Here is a 255-nt window from a genome sequence, read left to right on the forward strand (position 1 = left end):
GCACACTTTCACACAGCAGCCACGGCCAGAGTGAGAGGGCGTTAAAAGCAGCAATAGAAGAGGTATTCTTTGTAAGGCCTGGAGACGTACTAAATCATTTACATTGAACATAGTTTAACTGATTTAAAAAAAAGATGATCCAAAAAGATGCTTCGGCTTGACACTTTCTTTTGTTCTCACTCTCACCTCTCCTTCTTTCAGAGACACACGCACACAGAACATGTACAGGCAATGGACACATCAAGACATCGCTAA

The sequence above is a fragment of the Oncorhynchus kisutch genome, linkage group LG22, assembly GCF_002021735.2.
Source record: "Oncorhynchus kisutch isolate 150728-3 linkage group LG22, Okis_V2, whole genome shotgun sequence".
NCBI lineage: Eukaryota > Metazoa > Chordata > Actinopteri > Salmoniformes > Salmonidae > Oncorhynchus > Oncorhynchus kisutch.